General features: G+C 33.4%; 1 long non-coding RNA gene and 1 other non-coding gene across 2 annotated transcripts in view; both read right to left on the reverse strand.

Moving 5' to 3' along the window:
- The window catches only part of LOC127838190 (uncharacterized), a 451,449-nt gene that overhangs the window by 34,472 nt on the left and 393,045 nt on the right, over positions 1–23,932 (reverse strand). The window lies entirely within an intron of this gene.
- Positions 10,506–10,595, reverse strand: Trnaf-gaa (transfer RNA phenylalanine (anticodon GAA)). The gene is given in 2 exon segments: positions 10,506–10,541; positions 10,559–10,595. It is a non-coding gene; the product is annotated as a tRNA-Phe (tRNA).

The following is a 23,932-nucleotide window of genomic DNA, read 5'->3' on the forward strand; positions in this document are numbered from 1 at the left end:
GTACATCTTTAGATTCTCTTCGAAAACTTTAAAAGCATATACTCATTTAAAGACAAGTTGATACGACCGAAAATAATGTTATTTTAATGAATTTCATGTCGAATGCACAGAATGAAGCACTATTGATATGTTACGGCCATTCAATTTCAAGACCATTTGACATTTAGACAATGCTTTTCCAATATATATAATAACAAAACAAAGTGAAAACAGCGAAAGGACGTTTTACTATTGGACCGTTTTTATACGCTATGTACTGTTTGAAAGGTTGTAGGTAAAATACCAGACATGTGGGGTTTCGACTAAGTTATCCGGATTCCGCCACATAACAAGACACTGCAAAATTGAAATATATTTTAATTAGAACTTCAAAGCAGGAAACTGCAACTATAACTCAAAATTCGCCACAGCTTTCGTTATTCAAGTGCTAGCTCTGGGACTCTTGGTTCTTGACATCACGAAGGCCGTGGTGATTCTACATCGAAATACACCAACTAGTACGGAACTCGCGCCACGTTAAGCTGTCATTGTTTTTGTTTATTCTTGATGTTGACAGTCTGTGTACACAATGTATAAATAAAGGCTCCGATCCACGTTAAGAGGTTTACCGGCTACTGGAGGACGCAATACTTCATAATCTTTTATTTAATATTTTTATTTAATGAAGCCTCTGCACATAGCATGTTGAAAACAGCACGAGGACGACCGAGCATTTTGTGTTTTTGTAATTATTTGAAAACCGTTACTGGTAATCAATTTGCGGCACATTACATTTCACGTCAGGTAATTGATTTTGATTTGAAACAAAATGCATTAATAGAAACTCATGAAGAGTTACTTTAGTAACATTTGCGACATCAAATTATGGACTTATTGCATGCTCACTCATACGCCAGCACACGTGCAACACGATCGTGCCTCTCAAAGTCGTCATTATGTTGCTCGTGTGATAATTAAACGAATTTGTTAATTACCATGTAACTAAATCGTCTATCAAAAGGTGTAAATCTCCAATACGTTGCATTGACCGTTGGTATCATTAATCATTTGTTTTATCACGTGCAATGTGTATTTTCATATTGTATAGGCACATGGACATTTAACTGACATAAAAAACTAGCGGATGTAAATATGAATCTTTCTCCTTGAACAATGAAATTACCCTTCTATGTGTATAAAAGATATGATAAAAGATGTGGGTTTTCCTTATATCTTTGAACTGACCTATTTCAAATATTTCAACTAAACAAGAGAAGGATGTCATAAAATGTTTACAAAAATACTTGTAATGAGTTATCTTATATAAATGTATAACTCTATTTTTGTCACAGATTCGGAAACACTCTACACAGTGGTATGCCTACATCTGTAAACGACGAAATACAGAGAGGTCCAATAAACGTTCCAAATTGGCGCTCATGAATACATTCGATTTCAAATAGAACCATAAATGGATTATGTTTGCATAAGCCGCAAATGTAACGGATGCACAGCTTTTTATTAGAATTGCTAATACCAATTGTTTATTCGGAAGCCTACGAATCCACACATTACGTTACCTTAATTTCATAGCATGTATTTAAACTATGCTTTTTGTTCAGCTTCGAATGTACTCTTTATAATTACCAGTTGCCTTTATACTGTGTTCATTTCATAATTATGACATTTGTAGACATTTATAGATAACAATAGTAATATGTTTCATTCATTGAGTACATGTGTGTGCTATGGCCAGACGTTTGGTTTGCTCACTCAGTCCTTAATATCCAAATTACATCGCATTAGCGTCATCTAAGACCTAAAACGGTCAGTTTTGCGAAAACAACGAAAGCCGTCGTAAGAACGCCGATGTGTTGTTTATTTCGTTAACGACATCCAAACATTATGCAATATCACAAACTTAAATTTGAACTGCCTTTCTTTGCGTGTATGCGGCGTTCTCACCACAACGAGGTTATTGCTAGGCAAAAAAAAGTTTACTCATAACAAAAAGCCCTACCCTAGTACTTGGATAAGATGAATATATATGCCAACTAAACCGAGCCGACCCGAGTTGTTGACAAAATCGTATATATAGAACATTTTTGGTATTGGTCGATCAGCACGAGATCTATCATCTGCGACTTAACAGCATCCCCAGTACATTTAAAATGTATTTTAACGAAGTTGCTGACCTTTTTCCCCCGTCTTATAACGTTCTTACGACATCCACTAGCGTCATTTGCGATCCAACCGCGTCCTAGATCATCATGAAAACGTATTAATAACGCAATGTGACGGTGTACATCCGATAGCAATCTATTTTATGGTGAAGATAGATTAGCACACCGACTTTTTGTTTTCTTTTTACGTCTGTTCTCAAGTCTTGGTTAATAGAGCTGCACATATAAGTTTTCTTTAGATATTAATTACAAATAACAATTAAATATCTCATACAGTTGCTCTGCCTTAAAATAAAATGCGCCATATTTAAGTTATTTATGGTCGGATATTGTGGATAATTTAAATTGTATATGCAGTTATCTTATGGGATGTGCATGGTCCTGATTGCAATGGGACTAATTCCTTTTTCGTAACATATATGATAGTCTCATTCCGACACAAGTTTCTGGAATTAACAAAGTATTGAATATTTGATTGTTCTCATGCTAAAAATCAATCCATCCACCGACTACGAACATAATCCCAAATTAATGATGTTGTGCCGTACGTTAAAGCATTTCGAAAGCATCATTTTTGGAATTGAACAAGTGTTATGCTTACCAGAATTTTTTTTTAAACGTCGATATTGTATGTTAAGACTAAGACATTACAGCGTATCAAAAGTTTAATCTATGGTGTTTAAAATAATAAAAAGGCTTTAGCCCTGCCAATAATCAGATTACTGTATGCATCAACCGATTGACTGCCTCAGTATTTACCAAGCAAATTGCGTATAACACCGTTCCAGAAAAGATAATAAAACATGAATTTAATTAACATACAAATATGTCATATGCTCGAGGATAATAAATAACGGTAAAAATCATTTCTTAGGTAAAAAAAACATTTTGAAAAAAAAACTACATTTTTTTTAATTTATAACACTATTATTAAGCGATTTCATTAAAATGCATTTATACCAAGTAGATTGTTTAAATGCCAGTAAGATGGATTCTTTTTGGATCTGAACGCAGTTTGCGCACGTCATAAAACATGACAACAATAAACATAAGGACAGCGCCCAATCCCCACAATAAACTCGCTTCGAGGAATGTAGGTGTTCAATATTTAATTTGTTCTAAAGGTCCATTTAAGTTCTAACAACAAAAACAGATAATGTCGATGATATTAAAACTTAACAAATATTGATCCTTACAACAAGTTTAATTATCAAACAATAAGAGTATTTTATAAGAATGTTGAGATTTGTTAAATGGTTAACGGACTTTGTCTCAAAAGCCTCCGATGTAATCGATCTTGAGTACGCAGGTTAACGATGTAATTTCAATTTTAAGTTAACCTGAATAAAACCCCAATTGGTCGAGTGCATGTCGACACAAGTGTTCTTATATTGAAGGCATTTTTGTTTCAAATAAACACATTCTTCATCTCGAACAAAATAATGTTTGCAACAATTGTATTCAGAAAATAGTTGCTCAGTAACAATTGATGTTTTAACTTATTTTAAAGTATTTGTTAATATTTTTGCTTAGCTTTTTCAACAAAATGTATTTGTTCAGTATTAAAAATCCCACAAACTATTCGAAATACAAAAAAATATACATTTGTTTATAGATCTGTGTTAAATCAATATCATGTATCTCCATCATTTTCGACAGCGTGCAATGTTATTTTCATATACACGAATCCGAATATACATCAAAAGGTAATTTCAATGTCAATAAAAAGAAGAAGTTTTTCATATAACATATATATTGTTTTACAAAAAGCAGAAACAAACTCAATATCAATAATAATAACAAACTTTTAAAACCAAATAGAACACTTTCCAACTATCCAAGAGTGGTTTAAATCAGTTTCACGATAACACGCCAGCCTGGCGTAGAATCCATTTCCGTTTTCGATTGTGACATGAACTGCTGCAAGCCAAACTGCAACTGTTTACGATGCCTGGTTAGCCCATTGAAAACGTGCGGTAATAAACAACTTTTGTATAAGTAATTGCAACCATTTAAATATTGGAAGTTAATTCTTGTTGTGTTAACTTGCGATGAATAATTTACTCCCTGCGTTTTGTAATAAATTTTTACTCCACATAATCCATTGTGTAGGTTTAACAAACTTTTAGCAAAGGTCTTATGATCAATTATGTTTAACATTGTTTAAATCAATTTTAGTCATATACTCATGTTGAATTTATATTTTCATAAATATAGAAACAGTACATGTCTTCTGAATATATTGCAGATAAAAACAATAATTAAGAATGACGTCAGTATTTAATTGAATTTCCAAATATAAACACAAAATGTGAGCGTTTCAAAATGTAACATTTTACACCTAAGAAAAAAACCGTTAGAAATAACTTCAATCTACTTCTCGAATACGACCGATGGACGAACTATCCACTTGCTGTCTACAAGTCACGACATCATACTGAGCGTTTGAATATCTTTCTGTTTTGATGCGAATTTTCAATTCATTCTAACGAGACGGAGTGAATAAAAAAGGTGTAACAGTGCGCAGGTCTTAAGCGAACGTGATTTGTATGTGACGTGAATTTCGATATTAAACGGTTAACATTTGTTTTCATTTTAATGGACGCGTATTTTGTTTAACGTGGAGCAAAATATGAAGAATAGACGACCACACGTTTGTAAAATCCACGATGTTTTCATTGATCGTTCCAAGGCGCTTGAACTTATTACTCGACGATATACATAGTTGTCTTCTAGGTGAATTTATTATTCAAATGTTTCGATACCAGCTGTAATAATGTCATTGTTTAGTGTTGCGGTCGTTGTTTTACTGTTCTATATTGCATACAAAATAAATAAAAGAAAATCTAATGGTAACAAATATTTATGTAGTTATTTTATTGCTGTAGTTTCATTTCTCACATCTTACACTGTGCCGAGTTTTGTTCGTAACTGATCATTTAGTGTCAAGACAGTACGGCAATAAAATTCCGCGATATATTCAAGACACTAAATGCCGCTCGGGCTTGATTTATTTATGGAATAATCAAATATATTAATTGAAAAAACATACCTTATACAAGACAATTCAAAACACAAAACCGGAAAGCATTATTAAGGTTGGTACATTATTAGAACGGCCCTGGTAATGCATCTCTTTACTGAATAAATCATAATGCGTGCAATTTTGATGTCAATACCAGTTATTTTCTGTTCAATAGTCTGGATAAAGTCAACATTAAGCATGGCCGCGATATAAACCCCATAAACGACCCTGATCAAATAGAACGTCACCATCATTTATCCTTTGGTAAATATTTAAATAATTGTCTCGGCCATGTCAGTGTTCCCATAAGTTGAAACTCTGTATTGTAATACAGCCAATTATCGTAATGAATAAAGATATTTAACCTATATATTGTAACCTTTGTATATATTGTTTAAGTTAAGTTATCCGGTTGTGGCCACAGAACAAAACAACACAACATTACAATTTATTTCAATTAGAACTTCCTAGCAGGAAATGGCAGCAATAACACAAATTCTCTACAGCTCCCATTATTCAAGTGCTAGTTCTGGGACTTTAATGGTTCTTGACGTCATGAAGGCGATTCTACATCGGCATACAACTACTCGTAAGGAACTCGCGCAACGTTATGTTGTCATTGTTTTTGTTTATTCTTATATGTTCTATTTTTCTAAGGAGGGTCGGATCTTTTATTTATACATTGTGTAAACAGACTGTCAACTTCAATGTATTAGTTAAAGAGGTTTACCGGCAACTGAAGGACGTTATGCTTCATAATCACATAATTTAATCTCTTTATATGGTGAAGCCTCTGCGCAAAGTAAATGGAATACCGCACGAGGCAGACCGAGCCTTTTGTGTTTTTTTAGTAAATTAAATTTAAAAATCGTTACTGGTATTCTTTGCGGTACATTACATTTCACGTAAGGTAATCAATTTTTATTTTGAAACAAAATCATAAATACAAACTGTGAATAGTCACTTATATACATTTGCGACATGGGGACGTATTGCATTCTAAGTTAAACCACGGCACACATGCAACGTGATCGTCCACATGCAACGGAAAGTCATCATTATATTGCTCGGGGAAGTATTAAACGAATTTGATAATTACCACGCAATTAAATCGCCTTTCAACAGGTGTAAATCCACAAATACGTTGCATTGACCGTTGGCATCATTAATCATTTGTTTTATCACGTGCTGTGTGTATTGTTATATTTTTTCAGGCACATGGACCTTTGACTGACACACAAGACTTTTAATTTGAAAGATTTTAATATGAATGCCTGACCTGAAATGTTTCTACAATTTCCTTAGTAATGTTCAATATAAGTTATTTCTATATGAGACAATGGCGTGCCTTCAGATGTGTGATTTCGATGATGTAAAGCTATACAAGAGTTTTGGGATAAATCATTTCTTATCAGACACTACGGATAAAATAATGCTCATGCATACGTAAGCTACAGTTCAGGCTATATTTGTAAATGGTGCAACTAGCAGCAGGTTCTAGTGCGAATTTTGAGTGGTAGAATAAAACAAGTTCGGGTAAGATTCTCTTCCATTCAAACACGCGACAGCTTATTTTAATACAATTTGACTGTGCTTATTGTGTTTTTGCAAACAAAAGATACAGTTTTTAGTGACGGACCGTTTAACTTCCTGTCTTCTGTTTAACTCTGTATATAAGGAACCGTGCAGCTCAAGTATACAATAACATGAATTTGTAATTTAAATTAACTTTAAGAGTGACCTTTTCAAAAGTTCGATGGATATTTTGCTTTAAAAGTTGAGGTAGTCGGTTGCATAAACGATTTTATGTTATATATATCTAATGTTATAAATATCTAATAGATACACATATTATAAATGTGTTGCATGACAGAGCAAGAACTAACGCGCACATACCTGGCTGTCGTTATAATCCATGTGAAGCATATAGTCTGTTAAGAGGTCGGTTCGCTTGTTCACATCCTCCAGAGCCATTTGAACCGCAGGCAAACATCCTTGACCCCCGGCCCAGCTGCCGGACATGGGAAATATCCCGCCAATAGTGAGATTCCTACCCTTGAATCCGGAAGTCGGTCGGATTGTCACGACAACTAGCACAAGAAGACATCGTCGGAAAAATGATCCGTTCGTTCTCATTGTAGGTAATGATATACTATTTGATATTGTGTTGACAATTTATTTTATACGTGTAAATATATGCCATCAAGAGCAGTTGCTTGTTTATTTGTCTCGTACAACTGACACTGGCATGACTAGACAATTAAATAACGTAATGACTCATCATACGATTCTAAATCGATATATAAATAAGAAAACTTTAAAACGCAAGATACATTAACGTTATCACACCAGAATATTAAAATAAACAAATACGTGAAACGTTCATAAATCTCCTTCATGCAGATCAAACAATGTAACTTCCGCTATGATCTACAAACATATTCGTGAACTATAAAGCGTTCATAACTTCGAACGCGTCCAAATGGCAGCAACACCCACAGCTTTCCTGAACAAATCAATATAATTTTATTCCTATCAGATCACAAAAATCAATCACGATCCACTGTCATCCGATATATACATCGAACGCAACACGTTCACTGCTGGATTGTTCCGTATCCTGAGCAAACCGTGCCAATATTGATATGCTGAACAGCGCTTTTTGTTTGCCAGTAAAGCAATATCTGAGACGTACGACTTTATCCAGCGAGAAATACAATCGCTCGATATTGCAGCCATCTAGTCTTCATGACAAATGTTTCGTCTTTTCTTGACACGAATGGCTTAAAAATTAATCTGATAGCTGAACGTTTCATTTAGAAGCTGATTGAAACGGGAAGCAAACAATAAATCGCCCTATTGGTGCAAAAAGGTATCATGTGCATTAGATTGTTAATTTCACATTGTACCTTTTTGCACCAAGGGAGCGGCGAAAAAAAACCCATATAATTGGTCCTTAATGAAAATTAAATTGAAGAACAATTTGTTTAACAAATAATTATTCTCACAAGAATATTTAAATAAACATGAATAGCGATAGTTTGGATAGCATATGTTCATAATTGCACGCGGAGGAAACCGCTCGTTTTGTAATTCGGCATGTATGCATGGAGCATTTACATGTTCTAATTTATATAACGTATACCATTAAATTATAATTAGTGTGTATTGACAATCACTTGTTTCCCTAATACAAAAGTCATATAAGTTTTTTGTTGACAATTCAAAGTGATATATACACTGAAAACGCATTTTCCTTTGTGAGCTGTTACGCGTTTAAATACACGTACACAATAAAAGAAAGCAAACGCGATTGCGTTAAGATTGAAATATTGCGAGATTGACATTAATACACCCATTATATAAATAAACGGCTCTCGCGAACATGTTCAATGGTTCTTTATCTGTATCTGACTACAAATTCAGTGAGAAAACGAAACGAATCTAATGAGATTGATCACACAAAAGACGCAAGGAAAAGCCGCATCTTTGAAAACACAATAGCAATCCTGAAAAGCCTAGCATCAAAACCAACATTGGTGACAACAATACACTTATAGCGTTTTGTGCATAGTCTTGATAAAGTAATCCGAGGGACAGTAGTGGTTCTTGAAAACACTTTAGACGAATTGAGATACCGCGAAATCATGCAGTGTCTGCAGAAACCATTCAGTCAAAACCACACACAAATAAACATGGTACTTTTACTACCATTTTTTAATTATGTAAGAGTGCACAATTGTACAATATATATATTGCAATAAGAAACAAGATAAGTATTGATGCAAAGCATCAAAGGGCGTCGGGAATTTCAGTGTAAAAGGCACTCAATGAAATAACTTTGGAACGATTTTTTTTTCTACTGTAAATATTAATATATTGGCCGATTATTTTAAACAAAATAGAAAAAGATACTGGTATAACCATTATCTATAATTTTGTGTTATAACCCCCAAACAACCATTATTTATGATGTTGTGTTATAACCCCCAAATAACCATTATCTATGATTTTGTGTTGTAACCCCCAAATATTTCATAGTTCATTTTATTTACATTGGTCTCCTTTTTTTTACTGGCATCCGTGTGCAGTTTTCATTAATGCAACAGAACTGTGTAGGTTTTAAAAAATATGCTTCATCTTGTAAGCGTAATTTCATATTTTTCTAAACTTCAAGGGGAGATGATTCCGAACTTATTCTTACGTTGCTCATTTACGATAGGGGTTGAGTACTTATTGATATGAAAACACTGTAAAAGTTTGAAAAAAAATGAATGAAAACTGTAAATTGCATAAAGAAGCTGCATTTCACAATACTTTGAAATTCAGTAAAAGATCATAATAGATTTATTGCTCCGATATTCATCATTTTCAATAGAGTTCGAGTAATACTGATATACAAACACTTAACAAGTTTGGAAAGATTCAGACGAAAGTTGTTAAATCTTTAAAACAAGTGGAAATTGTTTATTTTGTCAAATTTAATGGGAAAAAAATCTGGACTTATTGTCCCGATGTTTCTCATTTTTAATGAGGTAAAAATGCTCATTGATATGAAGACACTGTAAGTTTGGAAAGAATCTGATGATTTTTTTTTTACATAATCACCTAACCATGCAGTTTTTCACTTTCATTTTTAAATTCAAAGAGACATAATTCTGGACTTATGGTCCGATATTGCTCATATAGAGAGTTTTGGTTGGGTCCTTATTGATAAAAAAACTGTGCAAGTTTAGGAACAATAGGATGAAAATTTTGGACTTCGAACAAAGATTTCAAAATTTCTCAAATTCTACGGAAGATAACTATGGACGTAATGGTCGGACATTGCTAAAGGGACCATACCACCTGGATGGTAATACGTGTCGCGCTTCGCGCTGTATATGTGGTTCTTAAAAAAACTCTGAGGAGTGTTTGACTCTAGGGAAACGGGTTGCTGGGACACAGCTCCTCCTTGATAAGCGGCTGCTTCCTTTATCGCAACTCATTGTTACAATTAATAATACGTGTCGCGCTTCGCGCTCTATATGTGGTAGGGATAGTAATTAGGGCCTATGATAGACAACCATAAAAATACATGGATAATAGGTGTGTTATTTGCATTTATTTGTTAATATAAAAACACGTGTATTTTTTATAAGATATTTAAGTGATGTAAGAAATTTTAATTAACGTTGTCAACACGTGGCATCCATTAATTTTAATAAACATGTCCAATTGTAGTAAAATGGATTTTAAAATGTCTACATAAAATAAAGCTTTATTATATTTATTAACTTGACTGAAAAAAATTGTCAGCCGCCGAACTGTTTCGTTTTAGCCGGAACCCGGGATTGAACCGGGGGCCTTTAGATGATTGTTGCGTAAACAACTTCAGTCTAACGCTCTCCCAACTGAGCTATTCCGGCTGACATCATTTATGTACTGCTATTTGGTGAAGTTGTGTATAGCGATCGTTATTATATGTCTATAAATAAACTAATACATAGTACGTTTTCGTACAACTACGCCTTCCAATAAACATGCTTGCGCGATGGGTCGTCAAATATCGTACTACATTGATTCTCCACTAAATAAGGAAAATTAATCAGAAAAACCACAAAATTAATATATTTTGATTATGTTTTGTTTTTATACAAAACCAGAAAATTTCACGTATTTGCCCAGTCCCTGTGATATTTCCCCTGTGATCAGTTGTGGATCAGTTATTAATTAAAACAATTAGCTTTGCATTATTGGCAATACATGTTGTAATAAATGTAATAGGCACAAATGCAGAACTTATGTTCACTAATTTACACAAAAAAGCACCACTATGCAAGATATTCTTAAAAAAAATAATATATACATTGATCCGTTAAATAACTTCTCCTCCCATAAGCGAAAAAAAATGCATTACATACTAGTCGCCGCTCTCCAGAGCGACGCCAATGACACACCATAAGCATCATTACCAGTATTAAATATAATTGGAATAATAAATGCCGTCTGACATACCATTAAATGATTCAGTAAATAATGCAACATTTTACACTTACTGTTCAAGGTTGAAGGTAACGAACAGTTTAACATTTTTAAAATAAGCTTAATGGGATAGGAAGTATATATTTATATTCCTTATGCATTAGTTCATAATTTTATTCATACAATACAATGCAGAAAACGCTGTCATGTCGCTTCTTAATATAAGTTTTAAGTTTTAAGTATAAGTTTCTTAGTTTAAAGAAGTTCCGATGTTCGTAGATAGATGGAAAGGTACACATAATGCACGAAACAATAGTGTCATTTTTATCCTTTTATGCGCTATTACATTTTAAATTTCCCTGTAATACTTTTATCATGTAATCTTGGTAAATCTTTTTTCAATTAAAAACAAATGCAAATTGAAATTTAAGTTATTCTTTTAGATCTTTGTAAAATATTGCTTATATTCCAAGAAAGGAAACAAACACAATAAAAATTAAAAAATATTGGAAACATTTATTTGAAAGGGAAAACACGTTTTCAGGCGCCGAGTTCATATTATTTCAAATTTTTGCATACGCTCTATGAACTAAGTGTCCACCATTGATTTCAGTATTTCTTTGAGATAACGATATCGTAAAATTTTGACTTAAACGATTTATCGTAACTTAACGTTTTTTTTGGTCTTTCTATGTCAGATATAAATTATTTCTAAGTTCTTACCTTCCTTACCTTGCTTTGGCTCATCGTTTTCCGATTATTAAGTTTAAAAGAGTTACGGTGTGTTATTGTTATATGGTTCCTTCGTGCATAGTTGGTGTTTTTTATTGCCGCACTGCAATGGTTGATAAAATAAGTGTCGTATTTGTAGAACTAATTACTTAATGTAATGGACATTTCTAGGCCTGGAGTGGCATGATTTATCCGTTTACTAGTATATGAAGTATAGATACTTTAAATATATTACATATAATCATGGGATTGCAATGTAAGTGAATTGTAAATAATGTTATTGGTTTTATTCGGCGTACACACATTACTGATGTAAATATTCCTATCATGGAAATAAAAAAAAACATTCGCAAGAATCAGGAAATATAACTCTCAATAAGGGGGCCGAAGAATAAGTTTGCTTAGCAAAGTTCATTCTAGCAAATACAGAACGTCAAAAAGGAATATGCCCAACTGGGCAATGGTCAACCAATTTGTATACAAATGAACATATCTTATCGTAAATTGTGTTATTACCTTTTAATATATAAAATGATTTGATTTGTCCAATTACTAAAACGTTCTCAACTTTTGTTTCTTTCGTTTTATTTTATTTCTGTATGTTTTGTGTTTAAAAAATAGTGTACTGTGGATGTAAACTTCAAGCTTCTTCTGTCCCACATTAAATACAATCTAACCCAATGTAATTGTTGCACAAATCAAACAACAATTTAAGATAATATATTTCATATTAATAACAATTAAATTTTCAATGTGTGTTTTAAATCAGAGCAGACCTAGGCAAAACACTTCAAAATAGCATCGCCACATTTAGAATACACGTATCCGAATCATGTACATTGCGTTTATTTACATGAAAAGATTCAATTAAATACATCTCATAAAACCCGATTCCGTTTATTATAATCTGTATTGCTTTTAATGATTAAACTATTTATTTTTAAGAAAACCGAATTAAGAACTAATATTGACAGTTTGACATGTTTTTGTTCGTTGCATAGTTCTGTACTGTATGGTCATCGATTTAAAATCTTGTCCCGTTTTTAAGCCAATATGATTGTCCTGTATATAAGACATCGCGTTTTTTCCTGTTGACACAGCTTAAGCTTCACACATCGTATATTGAAATATCTGACTAAGAAACTATAATTAGATTTTTTAGTATATCAAGACTGGGCACCTTACTCATGTGTTTATCATTGGACTTTAGCTCAACGTGCATATTGAGCTACTATTTATAGAATATATTTATGCATGAAATAGTGTTTAATGTTATATTAAATGTTTTTCTACAATCAAAATGCTTATCATCTGTTAGTATAAGGTAGATTTGTATTTTTCGGTTAGTATTAACAAATCCATTCTAAGATTTTGTAAATATTCTTTGTCTTAAAACAAAATAAATGAAATGTTTTTAATAGCGTTTGTTCGCTCTGAAGTTTATATTATTCAAAATCGTTTTTTTTTTCTAGAATTATGCAATTAGAGTGGGCAATTCAATAGGTTTGATCAATCATTTTAACATAAAATTGACATGATTCTTTGGACAAGACGTTGTGGTTTATAAATATGTCTGCAATGCTTCGTGAAATAAGTCCGAATAGATGAATACATATTGCGCATACATCCTTGAAAGGAATGTATTTGTTTCGTGTCAGCAAAGCAACTTGTATCAGTTCAATACACTTCAATATAATGACAATTACTGGCTTTCTGGAAACGCCTTGTGCTAAAACTATGGGAAACAAGACATAGTGAAGATCACTTTAGCAAGAATCACGGAAATAAACAAGTGTGCAAAACGGTGGTCAACTTCTTTACCCGAGTGTATATATAATGATAGTTGCAGTTTAATTTTTCGAAAATATAATATGCTTTTAATGAAAGGAGGCATGCCGTTTTCATTACGAAAAATGCTATTTTATAAATAATTATATTCTAAAAGATTGGTAAAAAAAGCATTTAGATACTTAAGATGTATTACTGTTTTCGAATTGCCGTTATGCAAGCGTTTATAAAAAAGGATGTCATAGCTGTATAACTAGTCATTGTTATTGACGTGTGTAGTCCTCGAACCGCATCATTTACCTGTGAAATGTATATAAGCCGCGTCGTGACAAACATGCCTTAATGACAATTTTTCACATTTTCGGTTTTTAGCTGATTGTTAAAGCGATTTTATATTCGAGTAAATTGCTTAAAATAATAATTTATATCGGCTGAGAGACACACAAGTAATAGGCATTGTGTGACGTCATGTTACATCCAATTTTTATGATTAACGTTGAAATCATTTGCGACGAATCAAGAAAATATCACGCATTGTATTTTAATTCTGGTTTTGCAAACACAAAGTATTTAAATATTGATTAATCATATAGGCCATTACATAGGTCAACTATGTTGTTTCATTCATTGTGTTATCATAATAAATATTGTTGCGTAGCAATGAAGTAACAAAAACAAGTATAGGGGATAAAGTTCAATTGTTACAAGTTGGGGCCAATACTATGCAATCTTATAAGTTTGAATGTGACTATAAAAAAACAGAAGAGCACCGCCTAGCGGGTGCAGACCTCTCGTCTATTTTTCTTTTCAAAGGTGAAGGGACCTATCTAAATACTTCAATCAAAAAGGAGGGAGGGGTTGGGGTGGAGAGGGGTGTATAGTGTGGGGGTGTTTTCCTTTATTACATTTTCTTCCAAAAATAAGAAAAACAAATCGGGGTGGATTTTTGGGTGGGATGGTTGACGGTCTTTCAAAAATAAAATAATAAAAATAAATATTTGTGTTTTTTTAATCATGTTTCAAAAAAATATCATTTTATTTTATTTAATTTTTTTTTTTTTGGGGGGGGTGGGGTCGGGGGAGGGTCGGGGGTTGAGAGGGGGTATAGTGTGAGGGTGTGGTAATTTATTAGATGATCTTTCAAAAATAAGAAAAAATGGAAATACTTTTTTTGGAGGGGGGATTCTTCGGGGGGGGGGGGGGTTGGGGATGGTTTGGGTGGAGTATATTGTGGTATGTCAGGTAAGTGTTGTAATGTCAAGGTATGAATCAAATCTGATCATAAATAAAGAAGTAATGGCAATTTTAGCAAAATTTATTCATTTGACCTTGAGAGTCGAGGTCATTCAAAGGTCAAGGTCAAATTCAACCTACCAGGTACAGTACCCTCATGATAGTATGAAAGTATTTGAAGTTTGAAAGCAATAGCCTTGATACTTTAGAAGAACATTGGATCTAAACACAAAAATTTACAAATATTCAAAGTAATTAAGTCAAACAAGGGCCATGATTCCGTCAAAATGCCAATCAGAGATATGCATCTTGTCCTTTACAGTCCTCTTATGATAGTTAGCGAGTGTTCCAAGTCTGAAAGCAATAGCTATGATACTTTAGGAGTAAAGTGGACCAAAACAGAAACGTAAACGAATTGTGCAATTTTCTAAGTATAAAGGGGCAATTATTTTATCAAAACGCCATTCAGAGTTATATAACTTTGCCTGCACAGTCCCCATATGAAAGTTAGTAAGTGTTGCAAGTATGGACGCAATTGCTTTAGGAATAAAGTGGACCTAAACACAAAACTTAACCAAATGATCAATTTTCTAAGCATAAAAAGGGCACATAATTCTGTCAAAATGCCAGCACCAGTTATCTAACTTTGCCTTCCCAGTCCCCTCATGATAGTGAGTAAGTGTACCAAGTTTGAATGCAATAGCTTGAAATAGGTGAGCTACAAATCCGTAAGAAAAATAGGGTGGCTCTAAAAAGGGCCGTTTGTTTGAATACACCAGACAACTAGTTAACTTGCTGCTGGTGTACTTGGTGTCAGCCAACGGCGTGTTTGTTGGTTCACACATCTGCGTCAGATGCTGGGCATATTGAGTCCTGGTACGCGGGTCGAACGTACGGTCGAACAGACTTATATAAATAGGCCTTTCTTGCTGGGCTTATGTTGGCCGCGGGCACAACATCTGGTCTAGTAGCATCACCCGCGGGGTCCTTTAAAATGCACGCAGTCCTATGTACAGCGTCATATGATGCCCTTAGTTTAACGATTCCTGGCTCATTTTTCTGCAGAGAACTTGAAGTGCTGGTTCTGCCTGCTTACGAATATACACATTTGTTTCTTTCTGTACCAAAAAAAAAACCAATTCCATACAGTGTATAGTTTGTTACAAAAAAAGAAGATAATATGGCTTAGAATTGATCTCCGAAATAGATATCGATTTATTTATATATATATATATATTTCAGTTGCTTGTTTGGTCTTGAAAATTGTATTTATTATATTTATTGTGTTATTTATGTAAAGTTACTGAATTTAACTTGATTAATTTCATTTCATTTAAATTTCAGTTATAGCGAACACAATTAAAAACTAATTTAACACATATATACGAAATATTAAAATTATTATAAGCACCCATACGTTCATATTTGCGAATCAATTTTGATAGCAGTAGCTTGCGTTAAGTTACCAACCTGGTATCTGCATAAGGTACTCGATAGTGCTGCCCAGTCATAACTCATCACATTAAGTAGCCTAACGCGAACCGGTTTTGTTTTGACCTGAAACAGAAAAGCATACATTGATGAATACGTATGTTTAAGATATTTATACTTACAAATATGTTAGCAATTGATATTGTTATTTAATTTTTGGGCAAAATGCATGTTTGAAAGTCAGAAAAAAAAGTTAACCATGAACAATCAGCCTATATGACACGCACTTTTTACAAAGTTTACAAACATATACTTTATATACTGATTATAAAAATGTATACCTGTGCAAATGGCTGCATGAGCGTCAAAAGACGCCGGATTGCCGCCATGGTTTTCAATCGCCCAATCAATCATGGAGCTGACAGCGTTCGGACCATGGACATCGCCACCATTTTAAGCCATAGTCTCATTGTCATCAATAATGAAATTGCTCGCCATCTATTCTAAAACCAAAGGTATGGATCTTCCTCAAGGACATGAAGTATAGCGGTCGCATCTGGCTGGAGTAATGAGGAAGGCTCACACGTTGGCTAAAGTCAAAGGTGTAATGATGGTACCATTGTTCGCGACTTCTCTGTATGCACTCATTATATTATACATGTTACATATATTACATAACGTTCTGTGATTGTATTTATGTAAATCATGTTGAATTGCTAGTCTCACAACATGTGAAAAACTATCCTGAACTTTCTTAAATCACATAATGTGATTGGGGGTTCAAACATTGGTGATATCAATATTCTTAACATATAAAAGGGGAAACAACACAGATATACTCTAACAAAAGAGAGGGGGCTATTACCCTCAATATGAGGGCTATAAATAATCTTTGGGAATTCAACCCAATTTCAAATGTCAAGAAAAGGAACTTTGTAGCTGATATAGTGTAAACCTATTCGAAATCAAAGTATACTCGTATCGAAAATGGTGTCATTAGATTTAAATATCTTATAGAATGTTATTGTCTTCATTGTTTTAAGATTCATATTTGGCGTATGTCCAAACTTCTTGTTTGATCCTATTATGTCATGTGTGATTGAAATGAACAGTTCTGTATGCATGTATTGTATATACTTAAAATAGAGCACCTTAATATGTCAAGCAATTGCAATACATTGTTAAAATAGCATTATCATTTACTTACTCATATATTTGTTAACAAACAATACCTAGTGTAATGTATTTGTGAAATGTAAATGAACGGAGGTGAATAAGAGCTACACAACTAACTGGTAAAAAAATGTGTTAATCCATTAACACCACTTAGAGACGTTAGAGACCAATCTTATGATCAGGACGAGGATAGTTATGGTACGTTACCTATTACAAGACAATATGCTACAGCACAAAAGCACAACTACTATCAACAAATTCGCAGAACAAAAGCGATTAAAATAAATAAACGTGTGTTCACCGCATCTAAACATATTGAAAGGGGATGTAAAAAGGTATTATAAAGCCTCAAGCTTCATTCTTTTCCCAGAGTGCACACACATTAATAAAATTGCAACACAATTTAAACACAATCAAAACGGCAATTAAACAAAAAATAAATGATATTTTAATAACCATTTAACAACTAACTGAAACCAAAGAACACCAGGGCAATACAGTTTTAATTTTTGGAGACACGATCATTATATCGCCCACGCATCACTATTTAATAAATGGTAACTATTTTGAATCTTCGTTTCATTGAGGTAGGTTGAATGTAATCACGACCATTGCGGTGTTAAATAACTTTTTTACTGTTTTATAGTCGGATCATTAACATTTAATGTTAACATTAAATTTAACACATCTCGAAGTTTGTAACATAACTGTGTAACCCAAGACTTTATAATTCTCTTAAGGGTTTTTCTTCTATTGACACAGCCTGAGCTTTACTCATCGTATAGATATATTTTCCTTTAGAAACCAAAGCTAACAATGTAAGTATTCCAGATGTGAATATCTTAATCTTTTTTACCACCAGCGCTTTGTACTGTTATTGTAATAAAGCAGATATTTAAGTTTTCAATAATCATAAGATTAAGCCAATACGAATGGTCATTGTTTCAAGAAATCAAAATTGTTTTCCTGTTTCTGTCATTTTAAATCTTTTGTAATCATGAATGATGTAATAAGTGGGTAATACAAGTGGTTGAATCAACCATGTACAATTTCAAATGACAGTGTTCTTAAAACAAGGCAGTTTGGCTTGTATATCCGTATAATTGCTTACCATGAAGTCCACTGTATTAATTATTTATTGCACACAAATATATTGAACATAATTAATTTGTTTTGTTTATGAATATCGCTTTTATGCTTCAACACGCTGCACGAAAGTTTATGGGCTGGCTTTTGGCGATGGATTTAGCAAAATCTATGGGTAAATCATAATCTTGGAGAACAATTCGTCAAAGTGTTACAAGACCTATGTAAGTAAACAAGAGTGCAAAATTACCCATAACTTCTTGATCTGAGTATCTTGCTTTCAAAAGTATAAAACATGTGCCTTACCGCCATTTATTCGATGTACATCATAAAATGAGAGGAACAACAGTTTATGATAAGGTTTTTAAACAAATAAAAATGTTTAAATCACACGGACGTACAAATAACTAATAACACATACTTTTATATCATTGCTTTCACTTGAAATGATGGGGAAACAAACATCTTCCCACAGACTATCGTGTACTTAAACCATCTGAAACTTCAAAGCAATTCATGTGCAGACGGTGTCCTTAAAGCAAAGTCTACGAGAAAACGCAGAGAATGAAAGAATTCTATAATAAGATCCAATAAATGACGCCCCGAAAAGCCTTACTTGACAAAACATTCGTAAAACTGATAACGTAGCAAGCAATCGTATAATAATAGTATATTTGGTCGAGTGTTATTCTCAATGTCGTGAGAACGTTAAATTGTTCAATAGTCGTAGACATTTGGCGTACCAAAGTACACGTCATGCAAGAACCGGACAATCATCAACACATGAAGCCGAAATGTAATGGTACATATCTTGTTCCATTATTTGTCTAAGTGCAACAAGGTACACTGAATTATTGTCTATTATCGGTGCGTCAAGATCATAACATAGACGAATAATTATGTTGCCTTAGTATTTACTAAATACGCATGATATCAAATTAACAGATCCTGAAATATCAGACACTACTTTGGGAGATATCTCATTATTATTTTGCTGTGACATTTAAAGCAACCATTTCCAAGCCACCGATTGTAAGAAAGTAGCTGTAATTCAGAAAAACAAACACTAATATTTTAACATTCACTCATTTAAACAGGATGTATTATAATGGCATTAACAAAGTTATCAAACATTGTATTCAGATATAGATGCAATTGTACACACAGGCGTGATATATTGTCACTCAGCATACACCATATCGGACTAAGACCATAGTACGGCGACCAAGATGTGACTGGTTTGCTGAGCTCTAGTGATTCAAACCACCACCGACGAAAGCTAGAACAAAAGTGGCACAAGACACACCCCGTCATATCGATCATACGATAAACAAATAACATATATACATTGGGAAATAAGTTACTGAGTGAAGCCACAATATAATAGTTATAAAAAGAACAATCGAAGGACGTCATCTAATACAGTTCCGATCAAATATCTCAAGAATTGGCACATGGTTTTAACATCTTTTTCAAAATCAAATCGACCACATAAAACAGGATATGAGAACAACATTTAGCATCCATAAATCCCAAAACATTCTCTGTCATCTGTGACAACAAAAGTGATCCATTTGTCACAATAATCAGAGCAGAATATATAAACGCTTCTTCAGAAATCGCCAAACGAGACACATTTCCAGGACGAACAGTCACTAATACTTGCCTCAAATAATCAATACATCATTTAATTTAGCGTTCGTATGTGTTTCATTTTAACGTATTAGTCCTTTGCTGAAAACAAGCCCGGTCTTGACCGAACAAACTAATAAACTATAGATCAGTGTCAAACTTGCCTTTTATCGAAGTTCTTTACAAGCCGTAAAAAGCATTAAAACGACCCCGATTATTTAGCAACCTTCGTGAAACACAACAATCGCCTATAGGAAGGTCCAATCGACAATGGAAGACAATATTTCAAGTACAAAATGATATTGTGCGACAAAAATATTGCTGCTATATGACCGACCAACATTCAATAAATGGGTAAGATTTTCAAACGGTAACCCAGCCGTGCACTAAGATAACAAAATGATTTCGTAGGACCCTTATAGTGCTTAGGCGAAAATCAATTAGGACCAAATATGGCTTTCCTGCTTGAGTACAAAAACTATGGAACTCATTCCATCAACAATATACAAATTTCATCTGGCAAATGTGCTGAGTTTCATCAATGACAGTTATATCAATGATTTAAAATAAGATATGATGATGGATGATTGAGCATTTCAATAGGCATGTTTTGAATGTTCTGGGTTACGAAACTCACCCGACTTAGGCCGATATTGAGCGATCTTCTTACAAGTACGCGGTAATTCGATTACAGTTATTCAGGCTTGATACAATTCGGACAAAAATAACATTTGAGTGACTTTCTGCAACAACATTTCGTTTTGTGAACTAATTTCAGTTTACAATAAAAAACAAACCACCCTTTGGTGCCTAATATATTCATTAGAAGCAAGTCAAGCCGTCAGGCATAACATATTTTTATAAATATTTACGGAAAGAGACTGTCGAGTCATCATTTGTTCAGGGGATTTTAACTGTACAGAAATCCTGAATGTCGATTTCTGACGATTTATAAAGAAAATTGTATGTATCTGTTATATATATGTATAATTATAGTGCAATATAATTGTTAACATGCACGTGCTTCCGTATGTAAGGAAGAACTTAGTTAAGCGACTTTTTAAAAAGTACGGGTTCATCTTAAAAGACAGAAAAGTAATCATCTTTAATTACTAAATTTCGCGGGCCTTCGCAGTGACATGCATTGCTTTCAATGACATTGCAACTATAATGGTTATATGAACATGATGTGGACAATTTGGATTATGACTACAAAACATGCTACCTGTCTGGTACTTACGAATGGAAATATATGGCAGAGGTGACAGAGATATTTTCTGGAAGTGGCTGTCTTTATATACACTGCTTTCTTTCATGTTTGTTACTACTTGCGCTGAGGAAAATTTCAGGAATTTTGTTTCGGTCAACAAAGTTTGGACCGATTCTGTCTCGAAAGTGGTCGGAACAGACTTGGTATACGCCGTTGGAAACCATTTTTCGGGCTAATTGCTGTCATCCAAGCTTTTCTTGTAATGAGTCTTTAGGCAATTTATGTAATGATTCTTTTGTTGAAAATGTACCTTTTATACCGCTAAAATTAAGGCATTTGACGATGGACCAGTAGTATTTCCCCATTGTTTCCTTAACACCGGAAGTAGCTATACCTACCCGCACGAACGACAACTCTGTATAGACGGAATTACGAAAATCGGGACATATTGTTTAAGAGTTTAACTAAAGATTTTCGGTGGGATAATGACGTCATTTCGTCAAAAAAATGTCGTCATTTCACAGTAAAAAGTAAAATTATCGATATTTTTCACTGTTAATTTTCACTGTTTGAAACATTGAAATTATCAGTTTCCATTCGCTTATATTTCTCAATAACCACCGGAAAGCATTAAATAAATAGTAACAATCAAATATAATATATTTTTACCTTGCATAAAGTTATTATAGCAGTACAAATATAGATCCTTTATTGGATAAACCACATTCGTCGATTTTATCATAATCGCGCATTTGAAATCATCATTTATTTTCAAATGAAAAATGCCACTTGAAACAGTGACATTTCAGACAATATTTACTGCATTCATAAATTGAATATATTTAAATAAACATTTTCATATAAATAAAATTATAACCAGGGAAAAGTAACATCATTAATTACTTGTGGTCTGGCGATAATCGGCCCAAAAATATTTTAATATTTTCTAAAGCATATTGTATATCTAAATACTAAAGTTTTGAGACGACATCAAGAATAATAATACATTCAGTATATTATATAAACATTATGTAAACTTATACAACAAAATATATGTGGTGTCGGCTGGTTATATTGTTTGTGGTGTGTAGCCCTAAAACAATCTTGTGGCACTTCGTCATGTTCGCGGATATGAAATAAGAGTTGGAAAAATGATAATGTCTATTAAATTGTTATATTTTGAGACAATACTAACAAATTTAACCCATATTGTGTTTGTTTTTATTAAACATTGCAGACAAAGGGTCGATATTGCCTGTATTCGTCCATATCCGCACTTTTAGATCAATCCGCGGATATGGGTCATATTCGCATATGCATATTAGACGGACCGCGTTTTACACGGGATACTCGTGATACCTACCCGAATGGGAGACAACTTCTTAATTACGAAAAGACCTAATAAGAAACCCTCCGCATTTTAAAACAGTCATGTTCATGATAATCATGCTTCATGAACAAAACAGTATTGCTGCCAACAATGACCTCTATAATGTCACATTATGGTTAGAAATGTAGGTGGAATATGTGGGGTTACCTCATGTAAGAAATATTGAACATTTTATCAAAAGGGCCAGTAAACATGACAGTCACAAAGTGCACATATGTTCAAATAAGCTTATCGATGAGGGAGAGATTAAAGAATAGTATAGTTGACACAAGGCCGGGTATGTTTGTATTGGTCAAGCAAAGCATAGACCGACCAATGAGATTCTTAGTAATCTAGCCAATCAGCTTATTTAGAAGACTGACCAATCGGATTCATAACTGAGTTTCACGGGGCAAATGTTAGAGGGAAATAGGCAGTTAGCGTTTAGACCTAGAGGTGGACAGATGGAAAAGACACAATCATGTAGCAATTACAACGTATTTGTATAACTGAAATATTAGTTAATTCAGACATTAAATTGGACTAGAAACTGATATGGTGTTGTTGAATATTTTATCCTACATTATGCAGAGAAACCGACATAAATAGGGAGGGACGGACTTGTCCTATGCGCGACACGAGAAAATGGTAGTAAATGCAAAACTCGTCACCTTGGCAATACGCGCATGACGAGACATCGAATGATAGGCTACACACTGGTAATTTAAGAGTAATGAACATTGTTAGTAAGTATGTGTCGTCCATAAACTATGAACGATTACGTGACAATAACTTTTAAACTTTCATTTTTTTAACAAATCTATATACTGTTATCGATACTGTATATTTGTGTAAAATAATAAGTCAAAATGTTAAAATCTAATTTCGTGATTATTATGCATATATGCGGGTCTTAGTGAGGTATTACTGTATCTAAACCATATATACTCATCCGATAAACACAACACTTAGATAATGTATTATGGACGAAAACTCGTGTGTCCGAAAATTTAGAGTCACGAAAAATAATTATTTTTGCTATAAAAAAGGGTGTCCGAACACTTAGAGTAATGACGATTACCAAATCGACATCAATTTTTCTAACGACCCTCATCAAAACGAAA

Source organism: Dreissena polymorpha, chromosome 7 (assembly GCF_020536995.1).
Source record: "Dreissena polymorpha isolate Duluth1 chromosome 7, UMN_Dpol_1.0, whole genome shotgun sequence".
Taxonomy (NCBI): Eukaryota; Metazoa; Mollusca; class Bivalvia; order Myida; family Dreissenidae; genus Dreissena; species Dreissena polymorpha.